Source organism: Odocoileus virginianus, chromosome 3 (genome assembly GCF_023699985.2).
Source record: "Odocoileus virginianus isolate 20LAN1187 ecotype Illinois chromosome 3, Ovbor_1.2, whole genome shotgun sequence".
NCBI lineage: Eukaryota > Metazoa > Chordata > Mammalia > Artiodactyla > Cervidae > Odocoileus > Odocoileus virginianus.
The window spans coordinates 24863607-24880246 of NC_069676.1; the positions used below are offsets into that span (position 1 = coordinate 24863607).

General features: G+C 39.1%; 1 protein-coding gene and 1 long non-coding RNA gene across 15 annotated transcripts in view; one reads left to right on the top strand and one right to left on the bottom strand.

Moving 5' to 3' along the window:
- GRAMD2B (GRAM domain containing 2B) overlaps positions 1 to 16640 on the bottom strand; it is a 129554-nt gene that overhangs the window by 110819 nt on the left and 2095 nt on the right. The window lies entirely within an intron of this gene.
- LOC110128585 (uncharacterized) overlaps positions 4483 to 16640 on the top strand; it is a 146402-nt gene continuing 134244 nt past the window's right edge. For 6 of the 12 annotated variants that reach the window (XR_011486792.1, XR_011486781.1, XR_011486791.1 and 3 more), the window contains exon 1: positions 4485 to 4779. This is a non-coding gene — a long non-coding RNA (uncharacterized lncRNA). Of the gene's footprint in view, positions 4780 to 16640 lie in introns of all 12 variants that reach the window. The other 6 variants (XR_011486783.1, XR_011486782.1, XR_011486786.1 and 3 more) reach the window with 4 other exon arrangements.

Sequence of the window (16640 nt, forward strand, 5' to 3'; positions counted from 1 at the left end):
TTTTATCACTACAAAATGAAACCCTGTCACCATTAGTAGTCAGTCCCCATTGTCCCTTTTCCCTAGCCCTTGGTAACCACTAATCTACTTTCTATCTCCATAGATTTGCCTCTTCTGGACATTTCATATAAATAGAATGATGAAGTCTTTTGTCACCAGCTTCTTTCATCCATGTTGTGACATGTAACAGTACTTCATTCTTTTTTTACACCAAATAATATTCCATCCTATGGATATACCATATTTTATTGATCAATAGATAGACATTTGTGTTATTTCCACTTTTTAGCTATTGTGAAAATTCATGTTCAAGTTTTGGCCTAGATATGTGTTTTCAGTTATCTTGGGTATATACTTGGGAGTGGAATTGCTGGGTCACACAGCTAATTTAAGTTTAGATTTTAGAGGAACTGCCAAACTTTTTTCTAAAGTGGTTGTACCATTTTACACTCCCAACAATGTATGAGGGTTCCAGTTTCTCAGACATGCTCACTAAAACTTTTTTTTGTCTTTTCTGAGTATAGTCATTCTATTAGATGGGAAGTGGTATCTCGTTGTGGCTTTAATTTGTATTTTCCTAGTGAATGATAATGTTGATCATCATATTACTTCTTACTGGCCATTTATACATCTTCTTTGAAGAAAAGCTATTCAAATCTTTTACCCATTTTAAAATGAACTGTCTTTTCATTATTGAGTTGTAAGAAATTCTTTATATATTCCAGATGCTATACTTTCATCAGATACACTGTTTATGAATATTTTCTTTCATTCTGTGGGTTGTTTTCATTTTTCTGATGGTCTTTGGTATTTATCGTTGATGAGGTCCAATTTATTATTTCTTTTGTAACTTAGGCTTTTGGCGTCACATTTAATTCTCCAGTTTTGGTGGGTATTTAAATCACCACACTTACTTTACAATGTCCACACCCATTAGCCAGTACTTTTACTCCATGATGAAAGGAGATTAAAAGTGGAAGGGGTTGGAGTATAGTGAGATAGAAAGAGCATGCATCTAAAATCTAAAGATTGAGTCCAACTTATGTGTCATGGAATATAAGTACTTAATTTTCCAAACTTCAGTTTTCTATTTGCAAAATTGGGTAGTTACTATTTCATAAGGCTATTGTGAAATTTGAATTAGCTAAATTGCAAAAAGAGTTTACTGTGGTACCTGGCCCATAGGAGGTATCTAATATACACTGCTGCTGCTGCTGCTAAGTCGCTTCAGTCGTGTCTGACTCTGCGATCCCATAGACGGCAGCCCACCAGGCTCCCCTGTCCCTGGGATTCTCCAGGCAAGAACACTGGAGTGGGTTGCCATTTCCTTCTCCAATGCAAGAAAGTGAAAGTGAAGTTGCTCAGTCGTGTACGACTCTTCGCGACCCCATGGACTGCAGCCCACCAGGCTCCTCCGTCCATGGGATTTTCCAGGCAAGAGTACTGGAGTGGGGTGCCATTGCCTTCTCCCTAATATACACTAGGCTATTGTCATTTTTATTAAGAGAGGTGGAACTGAGCCCGGACCTAATCAAGAATTACTCAATAGAAGTAGAGCTATCACTCTGTTTCTAACTGTGCATTTTGGATAGGCTGCTAAAATTACATAGAACTGCAGATTTGCTTATTATTATATAATAATAAGCACTATGGAAAAGTCTGATAGGCATACAGTAGGATAATTTTATTTCTTTTGAATTCAGGGATAAACAAAGCTATTTTTCTTTGGGATCCAATGAAGAGACCTAGACCAAAAAAACTGTGGTGTCAGCATGACCATGTGTTTCTTATTATTTATCATTAATTAAGGGCCATTTATACAACTATAAAATGAACAAAACTCCCTGTCACTTAGGTAAAGGACTTTAAGAATGGTCACTCAATATTTCCATTAAATATTTACCATACTTTACAACATTACTTTAGAACTAACCCAGTCATTTAGTATTCACATAAACAGAGTGATTTAGGGCATAAAAACATACTCTGTTTTATTATGATAAACCCAGATATTGGGGAAAGTTCAAAGTAAAATCATCTTGATAGGCTTCTCCTCTGTGGCAGGTAGACTAAAAAATGAGGCAGCTTCCAGTAGAAATATCTTATTGATACTTAAGAGAAAGAAGCTTTTTAATATCTTCTGTTTAACCAACTCAGCCTAAAATTCTGCTACTTTATTCATCATCAAAAGTTCAACTTTTGCTCAGTAATTGGCATAATTATACTTCTTAATTTGGAAAATTTAGCAAAGATTAAAAACCCTTTTGAAAAAATCCATAATAATCCTATGCTGTGAAACATTTAAGCTATGCCACATGATTTTCTATTTCACTTGTTCTTAAGTTGCAATTAAGAAATATTTAGTGATTACTTCTGTCCTTAATAAGGCCAGAAGACTAGCTAATAAACTTAAGGGGATAGAAAGATGAATAACACAGTCTTTCTGACTAAAAATCTGGCAATTCAGTAGGTGATCTAGAGGCAACATGCTATCATTAATGGGAAAACAACATTAGGATAAAATGAAACATTTCATAAAGTTGATAAAGCAATTTGTGAGGTGATAGCCGAAGTTAGAAATCAGCTAAAGGTGTGTTAAGTAACATTTATTGCCTGGGAAATTCCATGGGCAGCTGAGCCTGGTGGTCTACAGTCCACGGGGTCGCAAAGAGTTGGACATGACTGAGCATACAAGTTCACATGTAGCACTTATATATGGTAGGCAGATTTCTAAGCACTTAAATCTAGTTACTCATTTTATTCTTACAGCAGCTCTTTGAGGTAGGAGCTATCACCCCTCGCCGACTTTAATAGGTGAGGTAAATGAAGTACAGACATGACAAGCTACTCAAATGAGGTGGTGTCCCAGGCAATCGGGCTGAGAAACTGGTCTTCTTAACTACTCTCCTATGCTACTTCTTAACTCAAAGAGGAACTATTATTAGTGAGAATAGCTTTTGGATTTCTGGAACCTCTACTTCTTCAAAACTCCCCTGAGGTGGGATATAATAATGCATATAAATAAAAGATTTGATAATTCCTTTCTAAGTATATGTCACATACTCTAATATATATGGATTACATACTGTGGTCATCTTGTATGACAGTATGAATGGTCTCCTTCAAAGTATGTCTATGTAGGGAATAAGGTTTATTTCCATATTTTCCAATTTTGGAAATACCCTTTCATACCATCACAATAGCTTCCTGCATAGATTTGTTAAACTGTTAGATTATTTCCCATTTTACCTTTATGAAATATTGATGATAATGTCTATTAGTCTTGATTGAAAAATGCAGCAATTAGAGCAGACTCAGTTTTGTAGGGTCTAAAGCCTAAACAACATGGACGACTTCTTTCAGAAGAAGCACTACAAAATTAGGTGCAAAGAATGAATATTGAATTAGAAGTGCTTCATTCTGATAGGCCCTAAAAGTTTCAGTTTTATTAGCCTGAATGATAAATGACCACTTCAGATAGTAACTAAAACAAAATTTGAAAAAATTCCACAAGAATAAAAAACCCAAAAAGAATGCTTCACATTTTTTTTTCCTCAGAAGGATCTTGTAATTTTAAACTTTATATGTATCACCTCATTTGATTTTTTTTTCTCCTTTTAATTTCTCAGTTGTCTGGAAAAACTATTCACAACAGATCTCTCCATTTTGTGAGATGAGGAAAAAGAAAGTTGGGTCAGTGATTTGCTCCACGTCACAGAAGCCTGTTAGGGGTCTTTCTACTATTCTTTTCAGCAGATGAATCTGAAGAAAGAATATTTTGTATCAGAAACGAAGGAGCCGCTTTTCTTAGGATCTTTAGTGTTATTTTACTGGAGAAGAAGCTAAGCTTGGACAAATTTACAACAAAGTTCAAAGCCCAAAGTGTGGAATTCCTGAGTATAGAACATTGTTTCACCTTGTAACTGGTAGCACTGTTGGGAAAACCTTTCATTTTGATGTGACACAGACCTTTTGAACCTTTTTTTTTCCCCTCTAGAGATACTCACATCCCTCCCTGCCCCCTGCCTCCCCACAAAGTAGTGTAATTTTGAGGAAACTACTTAGCCCAGCATCGGTTGTTGTTGCTATTGTTGTTTTTAAATTCTTATTGTCGTATTTTTCTAAGACCATCATAACATGGACTTCAGTCACAATAAAGAAATGAAATACTTTGACAGCTTCTTGGCTCTTCAAGTTTGAATCTTAAAGCTATCAAGTGTTTCCATGTTTCAAATAAAAAAGTATTTTTTTTTAAGCTTCCTCTGCTTTATCCCCCTGTCTTTAGCTCTCATTGAGTTGTTTTATTGTTTGGTTGACTTTGGGAAGATCTCCTGCAGCAGAAAAATGGCACCTCACTCCAGTATTCCTGCTTGAGAAATCCCATGGACAGAGGAGCCGGGCGGCCTACAGGCCATGGGGTCACAAACCGTCGGACGCGACCGAGCAACAAACATCCACAGGCTGTGCATCATTAGCCCCTACTCTGTTACCAGGCAACGGTTGTGAAAGTCAAAGTGAGAGGGACCTAAGCGGGTCTCCTGCACTGCAGGCAGTCTTGACCGCTGAGCCAGCGGGACCGATAGTGGTCCTAACCAGTCATTGGTCAGCGCCGCAGCTGGACCCGCCCACAAGCAACCGTCAAAGAGCCGCCAGTTAGCGAGTGCGTTGAGTCCATGGTGGGCCTGCGCAAAGTGGTGGTCTTCGTACAGAGAGCAAGGTAAGAGGCCATTCCTGGCCTTCTACCGCAGACCGTCCAGTTCACAGGCTCTGGGCCAGCAGGTGAGCGGTGGGTGGGGAGTTGGGGGCGGCGGGCCCAAGGAACAGGCTGGGGGCTGTGTTTTGCAGGGCTCTAGAGCCCTCAGCCGGAGAAGGCAATGGCAGCCCGCTCCAGTACTCTCACCTGGAAAATCCCATGGACGGAGGAGCCTGGTGGGCTGCGGTCCATGGGTCGCGAAGAGTCGGACACGACTGAGCGACTTCACTTTCACTTTTCACTTTTATGCACTGGAGAACGAAATGGCAACCCACTCCAGTGTTCTTGCCTGGAGAATCCCAGGGACGGGGGAGCCTGGTGGGCTGCGGTCCATGGGGTCGCGAAGAGTCGGACACGACTGAGCGACTTCACTTTCACTTTTCACTTTTATACACTGGAGAACGAAATGGCAACCCACTCCAGTGTTCTTGCCTGGAGAATCCCAGGGACGGGGGAGCCTGATGGGCTGCCGTCTATGGGGTCGCACAGAGTCGGACACGACTGAAGCGACTTAGCAGCAGCAGCAACAGAACCCTCAGCAAGGCCGTTCGGGCCACGGTGGAGCCTCTCCCCGATCCCTTCCTCTGCGACCTAATAGCAGAAGCTGTTTGCTTAGGATGCAGTCTTCCGGACCTGGCTCCCATTGTTTGCGTGGCCTGAGGAACCTGAGGGCCAGTTAGCTCCTGGGTGCCTGGCTCCCTCAGGGATGACAGCTGGACGGGTTCTGGGAACCTGGCCCTGAGAAAGCTGCCAACTGATATCTGCCTCCTTAACCAGGACTGGGACCTTGGAGGGTGAAAACTATGCCTTGGGATCTTGCCCTTTCTTGTCAGAACAGAGAAAAACATTCCTTTGGTAGAGATTTACAGGAACATCCTTACCTGACCATGACCTGAACTCAAGAACAAAGGATGTGATGCCAAGAAGTTTGCAAAACTTTCCTAGAAAAGGGCTTCGCTGAAAGCTTTCAGAGAGCTTGGGGGATTTTAAGGCATGAGTGAGCTGTCTCTTTGCATGTTCCTGCAGTGAACCTTTCTCGGTTCCAAACTCTGACATTTTGGTATTGTCTAGCCTCTGTGTATTGGGCATGTGGACTTTTGGTATTATTTATTGTTTTTTAAATCATATCTGACTCTTTTTGGGACCCTGTGGACTGGTAGCCTGCCAGGCTTCTCTGTCCATAGGATTTCCCAGGCAAGAATACTGGAGTGGGGTGCCATTTCCTTCTGAAGGGGGTCTTTCCGATCCAGAAATTTAACTCTGGTCTCCTCATTGCAGTTGGATCCTTTACCATTGAGTTATCTGGGAAGTCCCATGGGGATAATAAAACAAATGCAGGGGTGGGGTGGGGGGACCCTTAAGATTTGATATAGTGTCTGGATTATGACTTCCTATTGTATTTCTATAGTAACACTTCACCAACCTTGTCACTATAACAGCAGTTCTTGAGTGCCCTACTTGCCACCACATACTGTGCATGCCTAATCCTCAAAACAGTCCTAAGAGGCGCTACTTGCCCCATCTTACAGATGAGAAAACTGAGGTTTGGAAAAATTAGGTAACTAGACTAAGGTAATGCAGTATGTGCTGAAATTGTGATTCAAATACAGGTCTGAGTAACTCCAAGGCTCCTACCCTTCCCTCATATATTACTGTTCAGATTAGAAATACGTGGTAGTTTTAGTGTCATCTACAAACTGCTGCGGTGCCCCGCCTCCAATATGGTCTCATGTGGTCCCCCACTTTCTTGGGTTTCTCCCTGTTAATGGTCCCCATGCCCACTGAATACACTGGGCCAACCTGTGTAAGCAACAGGATATTGCAAAAATGCAAAATACTTGTTGGTTTAGTATTGCTTGAGGGAACTACTATCCCAGGCAGAGAGAAAACAGGCACAGAGGTATGAAGCTATGAAAATGTGAGGCATCTCTGAGGGATTATTTATTAAACTAAAAACCAATGTTTATTAAATTATTTATATTTATTAATTTAGTTTTAGAGTAATTAAGCTTATTGAGCTTAAATTCAGTGTAGAATTAAGTTAAAATTAAGCTTATATTTATGGAAACAGGAATTTCAGCCTATGTTGCTCCTTGTAGCCTTTCAGTTGTGACTTTTCTCCTCTCTCTTCCCAATGGCAGGGTAAAGCAGTTGGGACCATAGTGAAGCAAATAGCAGTTGAGATCTAATAATGAATTCTAAGAAGAGTGAAATTAGTGGGAGAGTGAAAAGATTCTAGACTTGGAGTCAGAAGATCTGAGAGGTCATCTGACTTTGCCATTAGCTGCTCTCCCTGCACTGAGCATATTACCAACTTGTCTGCTGCTCCTCAGCCTTCCTGGGGCATGGTCAGCAGCACCCCCAGCAAGGGTCAGCTATTCTGGTCAACTCAGGGGAGCTCCTTATGTATCCATCATCCACCCCCATTCATTCATCCAACATTTATCATTGTTTAGCTTAGGCCAGGAACTGTGCCAAGTGATTGGTTAGGAATAAAAGGCAGAGTGTAAGGAAGAGAGATATTGACAACAAGTAAGATTGAGTGTGTGATAAATTCAGTAATGGAAATAAACAAAAGGTACAATGTAAGTCCAGAGAAAGGAGGATAAGGTCAGGGTAGACTTTCTGACGGCAATGGTACCTGGTCCAGCTTTGAAAGACAGCTCAGACTTTACTCTGCCTGTGTGTTGTAGGCAGTGTGTGTATGTGTTAGTCAGTTGTGTCCAACTCTTGTAGGCAGAGAAGAAGGTTCAAAGGCCCCGAACTAGCATGTGTGGCTGGAATGTAATCTCTCTGGGGTACAAACAGGGCAAGAGATGTGACAGAGAAGCCGACCAGGTCACAGAGTGCCCTCCTCACAGTCCAAAGGACAATGCTCAGAGATAAATCAACACACTTGTATGATCTGACTATTCCTGCTTCCAAGTTTCTTTTTCCTTTTGCAGGAGCATGGTTGGAGTGAGAAAGGCTTCCCAGGTGGTGCAGTGGTAAAGAACCCACCTGCCAAAGCAGGAGATTCAATAGATGTGGGTTTGATCTCTTGAGTTGGGAAGATCCTTTGGAATAGGTAATGGCAACCTGCTCCTTTATTCTTGCCTGGAAAATTCTGTGGACAGAGGAGCCTGACAGGCTACATGGGGTTGCAAAGAGTCCGACATGACTGAACACATACGCTTGGAGTGAGGCTTGTTCATGGCACCCTGTTCTGCCCCTTTGGGTTTATTGGAGGGAATAAAGTAGAAGTTTCTTTTCCTCCAGGATCATCCTGGCAGCTGTGAGACTTCCACATTAGGAAAAGTTTATTTTGTCCCACTAAACATTAGAAATGTGTAGTTTATTTCTAGATCTAAGTATTGCAACATTGGGATTAACAGGAAATATGCTGTGGGAAATTATAGCTTGGAGAGTTCAGTCAATAATTTAATCTTCAAGGTACATGCACCTTCCCTACCCTTTATGGTTGTCTGAGTGTGTCTGTCTCCAGCAGAAACTGAAGTCCCTTGGAAATAGGAGCTGACTCTTTAGCCATTTCTTAAAAAATTTTTTTTTCTTTTTATTTTAATTGGAGGCTAATTATTTTACAATATTGTGGTGGTTTTTGCCATACATTGACATGAATCAGCCATGGGTGTACATGTGTTCCCCATCCTGAATCCCCCTCCCACCTCCCTCCCCATCCCATCCCTTCTTTAGCCATTTCCTTACTCCACAGGAGTCTCTCCTTATGTTAGAGTTTCTTCTTTGTGCTAGGTGCTAGGGATACAGAGACAAGGATGTATTCCTAGCCTCTAAGAGCTCTAGGTGACAAGTGAATATTACCATTATTACTCTCCCACTGCCTTATAATAATCACAGCTAGTGTCAGAACATTTGCTGTGTGCCAAGCACTTTCTGTATTATCTCACTTAATACTCTCCACAGTCCTATGGTTATCTCCATTTTACAGTTGAGGAAAGTGAGGCACAGAGGAATTACACAGTTTACAAAGTGATGAAACCAGTTGTACACCAGACAGTCCTCCCTAGACAGAGCATCCCTAACAGAGAGATCTTAGAAAGTATTCCATAACTTTCTAATAAATGAAATTACCCACCATACTTGTTCTTTTGTCATTGCTCAAAAGTACATAGAGCAAATACCATTGTCTTTTAACATAAATTTAACTGAAACTCACAGGATCATAAAATAACTAAATGTAAAAATCAGAATCCCAGAAAAGTCTTCTTAAACTTCACTTTTTCAGAGAATTATGCCTGTCTCTGAAACCAGTGTCCCCTCTGGGGTTGTAAAAATCACCATGAAGAAACGGAATGAAATGACCCTTGAAGGTTGGATTTGATTTTTGGAAGTAGTCCAAATAATTGGAGCCAAGCCAAGTGAATAAATTGGTTAATGAAGTTGGATAACTATTTTGGTTTTGTAACTGGCTGCGTATTTGCTGCATGAACTCATTTCATTGGTTCAGTTTTGCCATATGGTAACAACAGAAAACTTCTCTTCCTTTTCTGTTACTTGCTTTCTTCACCTAAGCAATATAGAGAGTAACCATAATCCATCTATCACAGGAAAAAGCCACCAAAGTTTATAAGATCATATCTGTAAAATGTTCCCATGAGTATGCCACAGTGCAATTAGAGGAGAATGCTATTGTTACTGCTGGCTTATATAGAAACAGTTATTCATCACTTATGTACTTCTTGGCAGGGCTTTCAATTTCCCTCATCCAACCCCACATAGATACACATGGAGGAAACTCCTAGAATTTCCACATCAGTTACCCTTGGCTGGTTTTATTTTGTTAAACATGGAGGAGAGGTAGGAGGGAGGAAGGGAGGGAAAGAGAGAGAGAGAGAGGGAAGGAAAGAGATGAAGGCATGGAAATGAATCTGACTTTTAAAATTCTGTTACAACAACAAAAAAAACTTTTAATGAAAATGGGACTTTAAGCTAAACTTATCCATAATAGATTTCCATGAGGTTTTAGGACCAAAAGGCTCAGATCTCCTGGAGAACGCAGACACAGAAGAAGTTAGAATCAGGAGCATATCAAGAGTTTGTGGATTGAAGGTTTATACTGCTTTAGGGTCTTCTTTAAGAGAAATTGTGAACAAAAAATTAGGCATGAAAGGGAGTATATATTTAGAAAGAGGAAAGAAGTCAGGTTATTAGTTTGGAAATAGCTGACAAACTCCATCAATATCTCCAAATCCAAAAAACTAATGTAACACTCTTATAAATTAACTACCTGACATATTCTATGCTGTTTTCTTATTTTTAACTGATACTTGTTGACCCTTTCATCTGACACAAGTTTTTATAATTTTCAATTAGAGGTAATACAGTCTTTTCTCTAGAAAAAGTTTGAAAGTGAAAGTTACTCAGTCATGTCCAACTCTTTGCAACCCCGTGGACTGTAGCCTGCCAGGCTCCTCCATCCGTAGGATTTCTTTCAAGCAAGAATTCTGGAGTGGGTTGCCATTTCCTTCTCCAGGGGATCTTCCTGACCCAGGGATTGAACCTGAGACTCCTGCATTGCCAGCAGACTCTTTACCATCTGAGCCACTGGGGAAGCCATGAGTTTTATCAATAGGTTAGACATTTTCAGACAGTTTCAAACCTGTTCTTGATAATGTCATGCGAAAATGTACTATGTGACACACACAGACCCAATGGCTGCTTTTAGTATTACCTTGGGTTTGTGCCCCATAAACAGAGAATTCTGATAAATTGTGTAATAAGCATAAATAAAGTTTGGTATACTTATATCAGCTGCATGATCAAGTATCAAGTCTTAACAGGAGAGAAAATTTCTGGTTTGACTTGATGTTAGTGAGAACAGAACCCAGAAGTTACTATTTACACATGTGATGATGGGAAGACCTTGCTGGAGATAACCTTTGGCTCTGTACATTTCCAACTTAATTTCTCTTCCATTACCTACGTGCTTCTGATGCATGGCACTTGTAGGACATGTTTATATGATGGTATCATCTTTGGTCCTGCACCTTTCTTCCCCCCTAATGTTTATTTATTTATTTGGCCATCACAGGTTTTAGTTTCAGCATGCAGGATCTTCACTGTGGCATGTGAACTCTTAGTTGTGGCATGTGGGATCTAGTTCCCTGACAAGAACTCAAACCTGTGCTCCCTGCATTGGGAGCACAGAGTCTTAGCCACTGGACCACCAGGGTAGTCCCTGGTCCTGCACTTCTGTGTCATCAAGCAAGGTGAATTTGCTTAGTGGAGTATTCCTGGAAGCCAGGAGGACTAGTGATAACTTAGCACATAGAAATGATGGCAAATCACATGAATATACTCTGCTTATCTCTAATTAAATGTATCTCCAAACAACTTCCCCTTAGTTCACATGCCAAAAATGCCCTTGGCTACCTGACTGGAAGGGACATGTAACAGAGAGAAAATTGGAATGAAGAGAAGGCAATTATAATTGTAGTTAAAATATTATCTGAAAAGTTTATGAAAATGTACAACTACATGAATATCTTGCTAGGGACAAAATAAGTGAAGGGCCCAAATAAGTGAAGGTGGAAGATTAAGCTTCTTTGGTTTTTTAATAAATACTTCCCTTTGACAATACATTCTGATACATAGTTTAATATGGGATAATAAGAAAAGGCTTCTAGTTTTGAGGGCAGAAGTAAGGGGGCAAGGGAAGAGCTCTGATGTTATACTAAACCTTTCAGGAGGTCCATCTGGAAAGATGAATAGGGATTTTCAGACTTACTGCATTTACAAAAGCCTGGTAATAGGCTTGAGCATGTGTATTGAGAGAATCCTGGGTGCTTTGTATCATTAGACAGTAGACAAGTGTCTGGCACAGTTTGGGAAGAAGACTGTAGGTCCCTCCTCTTCTGGCAATGTTAGTTCTGGGGAGTTCTATTTTCTTCTTGGAAAATTCTAACTTCCATCACAGAGGCCTCTTCCTCTGTATATCACCTCCTTGTTCTAACTTCCACTACATCATTGTACCCCAAGGCCCAGCAGAGTTCATGATCCTACCATCTTGACCTCACCTACTCACCTGACCCCACCTCACCTCACTCCATTCACTGAAATCCTTGCCTCATTCTCAGGACACTATTATCTTTCCCCTTAACACAGTCCTGCTTTCTTTGATTGCTCGCCTTCACCCCTGTTCCTAGAGAAGGAAGCCCATTTCCTAAAACTCAACCTCCCTTTAGCTTCTAAATATCACTCTTGGGAGAAGGCGAGGGTGGGGTGAGAGAACAGCATCAAAACATGTATATTATCTATAGTGAAACAAATCACCAGCCCAGGTTGGATGCATGAGACAAGTGCTCGGGCCTGGTGCACTGGGAAGACCCAGAGGCATCGGGTGGAGAGGGAGGTGGGAGGGGGGACCGGGATGGGGAATACATGTAAATCCATGGCTGATTCATGTCAATGTATGACAAAACCCACTACAATATTGTAAAGTAATTAACCTCCAACTATTAAAAATAAATGAAAGAAAAAATCACTCTTAACTCTACAACTCCTGTGAACAGGAGCTGAGGCCATGGGGCTTACCTAGTAAAAATGGATCAAAGTATAGTATCTACCATGTTCCTGTTCTTCAGGTACCAAATAATCTTCTATCCTTTCCCTAATTGCAGAAATGGGACTGGCTAAGAAAAAACAAGGCTCTTGGGAGGGGAGAGTGGAAAGGAAGGGTCAACGTCTCCTTTGCCACTCACTGATGACAACTGATGAGCAGAGAAGTAGAAGCAGTCATTGGAGCCACTAAGCGGAGGCGCAGTGAAAGTGACTCAAGGCTCCTTTGAACCTACCAAGTTCATTGTCCACTGCAGCCTGGAGTGGTTCCCCAAACCGTAGCCCAGCACTGGTTCCATCCTAGTTTCACATTCCAGCTTGGTCCTGCCGCATACTTGCCCTCTTTTGTTGTCATCTTGGCCCTTGTTTATGCCCCCAAAGCCCATGGCGCCCCATTTAAAACATTAGCTTCACTGGGCAACTTTCATCTTTGCCTAAAATGGAAATAGACTGACAATCTAAAAAGAAATATTTTGGAGAAACAAATTTTTTAAAAGCAATAGATCTAATGGCTAATTTGTATAGTAAATCTCCAAAAACTAATTTAAAAATACCTGATTTTTATTTGCTGAATGACTAATTTATGGAAATATTAATTCATCAGAGCCTTTTCCAGTCTATTTATGAAGCTTAAAGCAATTCGTGTTTTTCAAGGCCTTCCAGTGTTCTGTATTAAGGGAAATGATGACTTCTTATGAACTTCAAATGAAGTGCTGTGTGCTTTATGAGTGCCAGAGATTTTCAAATGAGGATCATCTTAGTGGAGGCTAGGAAAGCACTCAATAGTTTCAACAACCTTTTAAAAAACCTCAACAAGAAGGAAACGTCTTTAACCTCAGAAAAGTTGATAAAATCTGAAATAAAAGCATTCCCTTTTAAATTAGGAACAAAGTGAGAAATTCTGGATTTACTATTTATACTCAACATTATATGGAGTTCCTTGCTTGTATAATTAAATAAAGAAGATTTAAAAGGACTAAAGTTCAGAAAGGTAAAAAAAATTTTTTAAAATTTCAAATAATATTATTCTCTACAAAAAACACAGTCTACAGATTATTAATATTAATAAGATTTAGCAAGAATGTGGAATATAAGATCAATTTAGAAATTCAATTATATTTCTGTACAACATCAACAAAATAAAATGCAATTAAATTTTCCAAAAACAGCAAAGGTGTAAAGTACCTAGGAATAACTCTAACAAATGATGTGCAAGATTTCTGTGTAGAATTCTATAAAACTTTATCAAAGGATATTTAGTGATGTAATAATACTGGAAGCCAAGACATGTGATACTAGATAGTATATTGGAAATCACATAAATGTATCTTTTCTCAATTAAATGTTTCTCAAATCAACTTCTTTAATAAAAATCCTTTACTTGACTAAGCGACATTCAGAAAATTAAATGGATGAAGAGCAAGGCAAAAGTAGAAAAATTTCTGAAAAGTTTATGAAAATGTTACAATAAAAATGATTTCTCTGGTATAAGTGAACCAATAAGAAGGGAAGATTAGTCTGTTGTTTATAGAGCTCCCTTGCAATAATGTGGATAAAGTTATTGGTAATGAAAAGGTTGGAGGGCAATAGAGCCAAAAGATGATTATACTGATCCTTAATCCACTGGAAAGATAAATAATTTCAATTACATTTACAAATGCGCTTGTTAGCTTAGCATGTGATTTTCAAAGCCAATCCATGGGTCTTTGTGATCATTAGTCATAGAAAGTTCTGCCAGGGCAAGAAGACTGTAGGTGCCGTGCTTCTGGCAAGAGGGGATTCTTTTCCTAAATTCAACTTTGCATCACAGAGGCCTTCCTGTACTTCACACTCCTTTTTATACTTAAAGACCCACCAGAAGAATTCATGATCCTACATCTTGACCTCATATACCCACTCACCACCCATTCCTGAACTTCTCACTCAGGACACATATTATCTTCCATTACAAAGTCCTGTTTTGATGTCGCCTTATTTTCTAGAAAGGAAATATCCAAACACATCTTCAACCTCATTAGCTTCTAAAGTTATCTTGGAGAAGGCAGAGTTAGTGAAAGAAACCTCAAACCGTCATACATCTATAGTGAAAAAGATCACCACAGTGATGCAGCAAGTGCTGGGCTTATGGAAGAAAGGGCATCGTGTGGAGAGGGAGGTGTAAAGTGGGTACCCGGATGAAAAATGTAATCGATGGTGTTCAGAAATTAAAAAAAACCCATACAATTGTAATTATCAAAATAGGTCAAGGTGATTAAAAGGTACAAGCTAACTAGGTATAAAATAAGTAAGTTACAAGGATGTAATGTTTAGCACAGGGATGTAATGATTAGCACAGGGAATATAGTCAATATTTTATAGTAACTTTGTATGGAGTGCAGTCTATAAAGTATTGAATTACCATGTTGTACACCTGAAATGTTGTAAGCCAACTATGCTTCAATAAAAAATAAAATAAGCAAACTAATAAGTTAAAAATAAGAGCTCAGACATAATAGACAACATGAACAGACAAGTCATATGCTGGAATAAAACATTTACAACACACATAGCTCACAAAAGATCAGTATTGGGAGTATTTCAAAACCTATCTAAAAATAAGGAAAAAGTAGTAATCTCTCCATTTCTGCTTCAGCAAAGGGTCATAAATTCATAAGCAGTAATTTAAAAGAGGAGGAAATGAAAATGACCAACAAACATACTGAAAAGATGCTTCTCTTGTCTTAATAAGAGACATGCACATTAAAACCACTTATTTTGAAATGCCATTTCACACCCTCCAGATTAGAAAACAATGAAAATTTAGATAATGGCAATGTTGTTGAAGCAGAATAACTGCTGGTGGTAGCATCAATGACACAGAAATTTGAAATGGAATTTGACATAATGAGTAAAGTTAATCATGTCCATAATATGGCCCCACTGTTCCTCTCTTAGGTAGGTACCTTGGAGACACTCTTGCACAAGCTCATCGGACACCTGGGCAAGATGGAGTGTTGCTTGAATGAGCAACAAACAGGAAATACCCAGAGAGGGCCAAAAGGGAACATCACATTATGATACTCCCCTAAATCTTCTAGTGGTTTACCACCTTAATTAGAATAGAATTTTAAACTCCTCATCCTCTGCTTGTCTCTCTGATTTCATCAGGTGCCCATTGTGGTTCCTCCGGACACATGTCTTCTCCACTTCAGAGCAACATGCTCCTTCCCAGTCATTTTGTGCTTGGCTCTTTTTCATCCTTAAAGTCAGCCTAAATATCACTTGGAAAGTCCTTGACTTGCCACTTCATCTAAAGTAGTTTTTCCCATCTTAATCTCCATCTCTGACCTGAAATTATTTCCTATAATAACATACATTAATATTTAAATCATGCATGTATATATGCATTAATTAATAGTATACATATATTTTTTGCCTATGTTCGATGTTAAATTCATAACTTTCATAAGGACAGGGACTAGGTCTATCTTGCTTTTTTTTTTTCTGTCTTGCTTTTGATTGTACTTGCTGTGTCTTCCACATAGCCTGGTGTATAATACTTAGTCAATAAATCTTTGTTGAACTGAATGATTGAATGAAAAAACTGCATAAATTGTATGTATCTGTTTGAGCAGTTTGTTGACCTGAGGGTACATTTGATTAGCTTTAGTTCATGGGAAGGATAATGGGATAATACAACAGCCACGTAAATTCCCAGCATTTATTTAGAAGGTACAGGGAAGTGTTTATCTTTTTTGATTCTTTTTTAAATTGAAGTATAGTCAATTTTCAAGGTTGTGTCAGTTTTGGGTGTACAGAGAGTGGTTCAGTTATATGTATATGTATATTTTTTCAGATTCTTTTTCCTTATAGGTTACTACAAGACTGAGTATAGTTCCCTGTGCTCTACAGTAGGTCCTTGTGGGTTTCTATCTGATTTTTGACCTCAAATAATTAACCAACACATGACTGAGTGCTTCAAAAAATTATTTTAAATGATTTTATACACAATATGTAAAGTAGATCTTTCAACTAGACTAAAACTCCTCTAGTGCCAAAATATTTGGAGGTATGAATAATGTTTTAAGATAGGTTCCAATACACATAAAAAAATACCTTACATATACTAATATATAGATTTGATGTTGAATATTCAAAGATGCAGGTAAAATAGGCCTGGGCTCTTTTTAAAAAGTCTTAAATATGGATTGATGCAGGTTTTTATTTTATTAGTATTCCATTTATCTATATTTATTTAAATCATGTGTATTATATGTACTTAAATTATATTTTGCATGTTTTATACATTTTAATAGTTTTATACATTTAATTT